Genomic DNA, 9,027 nt, shown 5'->3' with positions numbered 1-9,027 from the left:
TTTTGCCTCTCCCTCCTTGCCCCCATGAACCCTTGATAATTCATAAGTTAGTATTATTTTGTCAAGATAGACACCTTTATTAAAGAAAATATTAAAACATGAAATCGTTTCCCTACGTGCCCACTATCAAGGCCAATAGACTTTCTGAAGGCAGTCTCCATCTCGCCAAGATTTCCTTGAAGACATCTATACTTCTTGATTGACACCATGGAGAATCACGGTTTCTGCATCCCTGAGGGACTCACACACAGTTTTTTGAGTTTGGAAACAAAAAGAAATCAGAAGGGGCCAGAATAAGGCTGTAGGGTGGAGGGGGTAAGGTTTCCCAGTGAAGTTCTTTCTCATAATGTTGCCCATTACCCTCCAAGAATGAATCAGTGCATTGTCATATGAAAAAAAAAAATTCCTGGGCAGCTTTTCTGGCTTTTTCCCCCCATCAATGCCATTTTCAATTTTCTGAAAATTTCTTCATTATAAGCCTCCATGATTGTCCTGTGTCTGTCTTTTGAGAGAATCTCTCAGGATTACTTCTTTCCCCAAAGCAGCCCCTCGCCCCCTGAGCTCCTTAGTCTCTAGTGTAACTGGCCCAGCAGAGCCCCTCGGGAGCTGCTGTTTTGACTGGACCTTTGCCTGGCAGCATCAAGCAAGAGTGAGGCGAGTGTATTCCTGCGAGGACTTGTCTGCGGCCATCGCTGACTGCTGTCATGTTTTGTGTGCATTTTGTTTGGAACAGGCCCCTACAGAGACTGGAATCCAAGCAGCAATAGTTTTTTGTTCACCTTCTTCTCTCTTCTAGTTCAAGGGTTTTTGTTGCTGTTGTTGGGTTGATCTTTAATATTTGCTTCTTTGATTGGCACTTGTTCCCCTCACCAGATTGTAAACTCTTTTTTTACTTGCCATTAAAACCCCAGCAGAAAGAAAGCCCAATAGCTATTTGTGTTAAGTATGGTGAGACCCAAGCTGTGGTATTTTTAATAGCCTTATAGCTATATATGGAAGTCGGGCGTCGAATAAAGACCAAAGAAGAGCCAATTTTGAATTGTGGTGCTGGCACTGAACATTGAAATCAGCATGGACTGCCAGCAGGACAAACAAGCAGTACAGCCAGGGTGGCAAGACTTTGTCTCACCTGCTTTGGACGTGTTGTCAAGAGACCACTCTGTGCAGAAGGACTTCATGGTGGGTCAAGTAGAGGGGCAGCAAAAAAAGAGGCAGGTCCTCAATGAGATGGGTTGACACAGTGGCTGCATCAGTGGGCTCATCCAGGAGGAGGGCAAAGGACCGAGCAGCGTTTCCTTCTGTTGTGAGTGAGGTCGCGATGTCGGGACGGACTGGGTGGCACCTAACAATAAGTACGATGAGAAGTTATAGTCTCGCCCACGCCTGAACTGCCTGGACCTAGACCGTGAGCTGGGTTTCTCAGGCCTGGGAGACCTCCCGAACCAGCTTCTTTCCTTCTGTTCCTGTCTTCAGCACTTGCCCCAGATTTAAAGGACACACACTGCTTGTGGGAAAGCAAACAGAGGGCTGTTCACCTGGCTTCGAGGAAGCCCCAGTACTAGATTCCTCTTCCGCTCTCCACACCTCCCTAACCCACCCCTCACACATTCAGGACAGACTCTGCTGGGAGATCACCAAGTGGGTCAAATTGCAGCTTACCTCCCAGACCCCTGGCGCACTTCCAGCCGTGAACAACGGTAGCTGCCCTGGCCCCTTCTGTCCTGTCGCTTGGATCTCTGCCTGGTCATTCCTGCAGGCAGGGGTAGCCCAGGGAACTGTGAAAGACAGCATTCTTGTCTCTCCAGGATAGGTGCCTCTAAGCTGGGCCAGGTGTCAGGACTGAGCATCAGTGAGGGCGTCTGGGGCTGGACACAGGCAGCTGTTTTTCTAAGGAGGAACCCACGATGGTGGAGACTTTGGGAAGCTTGGCTCAGTACTGCAGCCTGTTTTATATATTTGTTGGGTTTTTTTTCCTGTATGACCCCTAGCTGTATGAAAGGGGCTCCTTTCAGAGCTCCCTGTCCCCAGGGAAGAGCAGAAGGCGGAATCCCTCTGGTCGAACTGGAAATCAGCCAGATCAAGTGCTGCTGAAAACCAAGCCAGGCCTTGGCTGGAGCTGGGCATCCTTGTATGAATACAGAGCTCTTTGCTGCAGTGGGGTTTGTGTTCTGGGACTGCCTCTGTGGCCACAGCACTGGTTGGGCCCCTCACCCACCAGAGACCTTCCTTGGGGCCAGGCTGGCACCATCATTGTCCTTAAGTATGGGTCAGCGTGGCGAGGCCAGCGCCATTCCTGCACACGTGTTGTGAATTCCTGCGGGCTACTGACTGGCTAGCTCAATTTGAGGAGGGTCGCCTTGGGGACAGTTTATCTAGTGTGCCCAAATGACTCCAAGTAAGTCCTTCCTAGCTCAGTGCCTCAGCTTTCATCTCTGTAAAATGGTTACTGTGAGCATCGAGTGAGATTGTATTTGTACAGTGGGCTTTGTAAACGGTTGAGGGCTGTGCCGACAGATTATTATTCATCTTCCATGTACTCTACCTTCCCTGGCCCATGGACCCATTTTGGAGGGAGTATATAATATAGTTGTTGGAAGCACAGGATTTTCCCAATGTCCCCCAACAATTTATGTAGTAGTTTTTACATGAGGACCTGTTTGAGGAAAAAATTGTCCTGGAAACACAAGATTTTCTGCACACATGATGCTGTCTAGTCAAGTCTGACTCATAACACAGGTGTCTCAGAGTAGACTTGTGCCTCATGGGGTTTCCCGTGGCTGACACTTCAGGAGTAGATTGCCAGGCCTTTCTTGTGAGAAACCTCCAGGTGGATTTGAACCGCCAGCCTTTTGTCAACAATCTATGGCAGTAAGCTTAGATTCCTGTTTGTCACTTGGTAGCTATGTGACTAGGGAGTGACTTCCCCATGAGCTTCAGTTCTTTTTATAGGTGATGGTGCAGACAGCACACCTGTTCTCAGGGCTGCCATGAGGATTCAATAAAAGAAGACACAGGACACATGGGCTGGCACTGCAGAAGGAAACACCCACCATTCACCTGGGATGGTGTCAGGAAAACCCTTTGGCTTTGCTCTGACCAGGGCTTCCTCCAAGCTTTCCTGCTGAGTGCAGGCTCCAAATGGCACCCTGTGAGTCAGCCCTCAGCACCCGGCCTTCTGGCTGGAACTGGGCCACAGGGGAAAGGGTGAGACCCCCTGTAGTGGTGGAGCTGGCCAGGTCTCCAACTCTCCCTGGTGCCTCAGAATGAGGATGTTCACCATGTCAACTGACTTCCTTGTAAAGTTCTTTGCCTCCCCACTCCTGGCTGTTGACATTGTACTAGACAAGCAGGTGCTGTTTCAGTTAGGATTTAATTCACATCGTTTTTACTTTAAGCGACGAAAACAACTGAAAATTCTAAGCGAAAATGCAAACAATGGGGCCCCTTTAATTGAAGAGCGCAAGCCTTCAGGCGCAGCTAAATCCAGGGGCTCAGATCGGCATCATCGCCAGTGTCTCAGCTCTGTTTTCCTCTGAGCTGAAGTCTTCCTGGGGGCAGACTCTTCCTAGAGACCCATGATTGTCAGCAGCGCCAAGCTCCACCTGTTCTCCTAGCCACCTGCCATTGGGTCTCCAGCCAGCAGCCAGCAGCCAGCAGGCAACAGCCCGTGAGAATCAAACTAAGGCTGAGTGCCCGGGCTGGGCTTGGGAGGCCAAGAGAGGGAAAGGCGAGAAGCAGGGGAACAGGCTTGCTGTCAAGAGAATGTCTACTCTTCTCTTCCCACCATGCACATTTGCCTCAGGTTTTGTCCTTGGGCACATCCTGGAAGGAAGAAAAGCCACTGCCTGTCCCCTTTCCCCCCCTCACGCTCACTACCACCACGTAACTGCCAAGCCTCCTTCCTCCTGCAGTGCCCTTACCACCCCCTGGCTCCGGCCTGATGAGTCTTCAAACAGCTGCGCACTGCAGATGCCAGGCATGGACCAGGATGGGCACCCAGCCCAAGAGACTGCATCTTCCTTGGCAGGTCAAAGCAAAGACACGAGGTAACCCTGCCCTCGGCCTCCCAATATCATCGTGGCTCAGAAAACAGGGTCGACGGCAGCCCCGCTGGTGTTTTCCAAAGTTGCCTGGGCCTTTTGGATCCATTTCTGTCAACAGTGATTTTTGTTTCATTTCCTGGGGCGAGGACAGGCTGGGACCTCAAATCAGATGGTGGGGATTTGGAATGTCTCAGGGTCTGGAGGGAAGGGTGGGGGAGGGGATTGAGATTTTGTGGACCTACCCTAGCCCCTCCCCCTGCTTGCTGTGGGGTCTTGGCCAACTTCCTGAATCTCTGAGAGACTCATTTGACCGGACAGGAAGGACTCTGTGTGGTTTAAAGAAGATAAATGCAAAACACAGAGCCAGGGACACAGTGAGCCCTCTGTAAACATGGGGGAGGCTTCAAAAGGTTCATGGAAAAATTCCATTCTTTTTTAATTCCAGTTTTCCACAAACTTTGTGAAGCCCCCTGGGAGGAGCCGTGCTCCTCCTTTCTCCCTCTGCCCACACCCCGAGGAGAACGGCCCTGCCGAGGCCAGGAGAGGAGAGCTCTGGAGATGGCCAGGCCAGTTTGCGGGCATGTGCTGGCTCACGAGGACACCCGTGTCCCCTGTCTTCTGAGGCACCTCTGGTGGACATGCACCTCCGTCCCATTGGGTCGGTCCCTTAGCCAGGTGTAGCCCCAGGCTCCCCTGCTCTGCAGCAGTCAGCAAGTCTGATCTGCTGGCTTCGCATTTTCCACTTAGGTCTTAGGACCCAGCCAGCAGGGGAGGAAACCTGCGGGGAGTTCATACCTTTCTACCTCAGGATACTGAGGGCTCTCTCCTCCTTCCCCCAGACACACCAAGAATGTGGTCCTGAAGGGATTATCCCTCCTGGATTCCCTGTGTTTCCAGTTCCTATCTGTACCAGTGTACATCCTCTGGTCTAGCCAGATTTGTAAAGTAGAACTGGGATCATGATAGTCAGGGTGGGAGGGGGGGAATCGTGAAACATTTAGGAACTAGAGGAAAGTTGCATGTTTCATTGTTGTGTATAACACATATTTAAAGAGTACAATCCAGTCGTTTGTAGTTTATTCACGGACTTGTGCAACCACATAACTTTTAGAACATTCTTAGAACATCTACTCTCCCTTCTCCCTAACCCCCCAAAACTTATACCCAATAGCAGTCACTGCTCATTTTCTCCCAACCCCTCTAGACCTAGAAATACCTAGTTGCTTATTCTGGACACTCATGCATCAATGATTTGCTTCTTACATTTAGTACAATATTGTCAGGGTTCACTGTGTCGCAGCTTCATTTATTTTTATGGCCGAATAATATTCCATCGTATTGCTTTACCACATGGGTTTATCCATCAGCTGATGGACATTGGGGCGGTTTTGTCCTTCAGCTTTCTTGACCGATGCTGTTATGAACATCTAGATAGGAATTTTTATGTGGGCCAAGTTTCATTTGGGGAGTGTTTGTATGTAGGGATGGAGACACAGGCATATGGCAAGCTAACCTTTTAGGAACCGCTGTGGTAAGAATTCCTTGTGCAAGAATTAATACCAAACTAGTCCCTAGGAGTCGGAGATTGAAGAAGTTCCAAAAGTCCAACTCTTGCAAGATGCGAGTGTGACCCAGCTCCCTGGCTCCTGGGTTCTGCGAATCACGGCAGCGTCCCACAGAACTCACCAAAGTTCAAGGAAATATCTCACGCGGTGGTGGGTGCAGTTCAGTCCAAAGGTAAGACAGGAGAAAGATGCTGAGGTCCGAGGACATGCGCCACTCCTGGCTCTTGCCATTGAAGAAGTCACATCACCCCACCCCTGCTTCTCAGTGGACTCATTTTATAAACAGCAGGATGACATTGCTGGGAATCCTGTTCACAACGACTCACAGGTGAATCCAATCGGTGTCTGCCCCCACCTTGTTACCAGACCCATGCAGGGAAAGGTCATTTAGTGGGCATTGCATGTTGCAACCAGATTTCACCCAAATGTAATAATCCATTCTCTACCCCACACCTGGACTGTACCTTATTTATGCACATGTGCCCGGGGCCTCGGGCAGGATGTTTCCAGTAGGCACTGGCCTCCTATAAATCTTAATCAGTCAGGCCATTGTAGAAACTCACAGCTGTAGCATATAATTCCTTACATCCACTAAGTAACAGTAACTAAGATAGCCGGTAAACAGAGTGGGCCAAGCCACACCCTTTAGGAAGGTCCGGACTCAGTCTCATCCACTTCTGTTTGCGATCAGACATCAAAACCCAGACTCACTGCCATCAATTTGATGCCGACGGTTATGAACCCTACAGGACAGGGTAGAACTGCCCCTGTGAGTGTCTGAGACTGCAATTCTTTATCGGAGCAGATCTCCCTCAGAGCCACTGGTGGCTGTGGACTGCTGACCTTGTGGCTGGCAGCCAATGCCCATGCTACCATGGCCCCTCGTTAGCAGATCATGCTCTCTGAAGTAGGACCACAGCCCCGGGCGTATTAGGTCCAGAATTATTATATATCGCATAAGGGGATATGGCTGGAAGGGCCATATTAATTGAGTATAACTCAACTGCCTATCCCCAAGTGGCCATTTTACATTCCACTAATAGCAAACAAAGGTTCTACATGTCCAATTTCTGCACACCCTCGTCAACACTGGTTCTGTTGCTGATTGTAGCCATCCCACCACCTAATGTCAACATCAGAGTGGGGTTCAGTTTACACTTTCCTCATGGATAACAGTGTGCTTAGCATCTTTTTCATGTGCCTATTGGCCACTTTTTAAAATCTTTGGAGAAATATCTATTCAATTCCTTTGTTCACCCTGAGTTATTGTCTTTTTAACCTTGAATTGTAAGCATAAGGTGACCAGATTTTAACATTGGTAAATCGGGACACCGTTGATAAAACTCATATCCTGGCAAAATAGCCACACGGCAGTCGAAAACCGTATACCCTAGCTTGTCGTGCATTCTTTCCAAAAATCGGGACTTGTTTAAAATGCCGTGGGATGCGGGAAAAATTGTCTAAAAAGCAGGGCGTCTGGTTCTTCATATATTCTGGATTCAAGTCTCTGATCAATAAGTGAGTTGCAGATATAGTCTGAGGGTTGTCGTAGGGGCCCAGGTGGAACAGTGGGCTGCATTTGGAGCTACTAACCACGGGAAAGACGGGCCTGTCGGCTCCCATAAAGAATAAAATCTCAGAGACCCACGGGGCAATTGTTCTCTGCCCTGAAAGGTTGCTCCGAGCTGGGAGCGACTGAGGGAAGCGAGTTCGGTTGGTGTGGAGTGGGCTGTCTTCACTTTCTTGACAGCATCCTTTGTACAAAGATGTTAGAAATTTCATCGATGAACACTTTCCTTTTCAGCCTTTCCCTTCCCCTTTTTAAAAACTAGGCACTCCCTAGTTTGTGCTTACCCGTTTCCTTGTGTTTAGATCCAACTGCATTCCTAGCCTGGGTTCTGTGGAGGCGATGTCATGTAATGTCTTTGTCTGCATGTCATATCCGGAGACTCATGATGTGCACTTGCCCTTTGATCACCCAGTGGAGGCATCCCATCATTTCTCCACTGTGAAGCTACTCTCATCCATGATTTTCTTAAAAATAGAAACTCGTTTTTCTTCCTTTGACTTTGAGTTCTGTGCTCTCCCAGGCACATCTTGCTTGTGCTTCCACCTCTCAAACTGGGGCTGTGTCCCTCTGACCAGTGTGTATGTGTGTGCGCGTGTGTAAGAGAGAGAGAGAGAGAGAGAGAGAGAGAGAGAGAGAGAGAGAGAGAGAGAGAGAGAGAGAACAAACATGCGTGCAGACTCGCTGCTCCTGACCTGAAAGAAGCAGTCTGAGGAACTCAGCAAGGCAAGAGTTGTCAAAAGATCATGTCCGAACCCAAATCCAGCAACAGCCTGTTGCTGAGGGACTTTTTTTGTCTCAGTGAAATTGGAAACACCAACAACGTGTTACTCTCTTTCTTTCTTTTTTAGATAATTTTATTGGGAGCTTTTACAACTCTTGTTACAATTTTGTATGGGACTCTCTGCTCACATCCTGGGAGACATAGCAGCTGACAAGACACATGGACACACCCTGATGCAGCCATGGGTGCTGGAGAAGCCATGCAGAGACCCCTGCCAGCGCTGAGATGTTTCCACTGCCACTGGATCCAAAGACTTTCTACCCACTTGCCTGTGAACTTCTACTCGGCATCACTGCATGTGTTTCCTGAGTCTGAAGAGATTGGTATCAGATATATGGGCTAATGTCGGACTTATGGACTTGCTCTGGACTGGGCTGGGATGTCTTCTCAATATTCAATTGCTCTCATATATAAATCTCTTTCTTATATACACACAAAAAATTTTTTGGTATGGTTTGTAAGCCATACATCAATTGTATCCGACATATTCGTATATATATTCCATCGTTATTTTTTAGACATTTACTTTCCATTGAGCCCTTGGGATCCGCTCCTCTTTTTTCCCCCTCCCTCTTCCCCCACCCCCAGCCCTCCTGGCCCCTTGATATTGTAGATTGTTAATTATTTTCAAATCTCACACTGAACACTGTCTTCCTTCCCCTCTGGTGTCTGTTGCTCTTCCGCCTGGATGAGGGTTGTGGTTATGTGCCATTCATTGTGATCGGTGCCTCCCTCCCTGTCTCCCCACTCCGTACCCTTTTGGCATCTGTATTCCCATTCCTGTTTCTGGGCTCCATGTGTTGTGAGTTTTATCTCTTGCCTATACCCATGTACATGCTCCCATCTAGTCCAGAGTGGGAAGCAGCACTGGGGTCATGATAGCGGGGGTGGGGGGGTGAGGAAAAATGTATAGTAAAGAAATTAAGTACGTAACCAAGGTCATTCCCTTTGTGCGTACTCTGAAAAAGCAATCAATACTGAGTGAAAATAACTGGTTGCAGCAGATGGGCAAATGTGTAGCCTTTCTAACTCAACTAGAGCCCCCTGACTGTGAATGAGAATGCTTTC

This window comes from Tenrec ecaudatus, chromosome 4 (assembly GCF_050624435.1).
Source record: "Tenrec ecaudatus isolate mTenEca1 chromosome 4, mTenEca1.hap1, whole genome shotgun sequence".
Classification (NCBI taxonomy): Eukaryota; Metazoa; Chordata; class Mammalia; order Afrosoricida; family Tenrecidae; genus Tenrec; species Tenrec ecaudatus.
Note: the sequence above shows the minus strand (reverse complement) of the source record.